We start from the raw sequence: 248 nt of genomic DNA on the forward strand, positions 1-248 counted from the left end.
CAGCAACAGCAGCAGCAACGGGCACAGCAGCGGCACCTGCTGCAGCAGCTGCAGCAGCAGGCCACACAGCGGCCACACGCAGCCCAGCAGCAGCAGCAGCTTGAATGTAAGGTGCAGCAGCAAGAGCCACAAACACAGCAGCTGCAAGAGCAACACCGTGAGCAGCAGCAAGAACAGCAGAAGCGTCAGCAGCAGCAGGAGCTGCAGCAGCAGGAACAGCAGCCGCAGCTGCACCAGCAACAGCAGCT

Source organism: Eimeria tenella, genomic scaffold, assembly GCF_000499545.2.
Source record: "Eimeria tenella Houghton genomic scaffold, Eth_scaff2521, whole genome shotgun sequence".
Taxonomy (NCBI): domain Eukaryota; phylum Apicomplexa; class Conoidasida; order Eucoccidiorida; family Eimeriidae; genus Eimeria; species Eimeria tenella.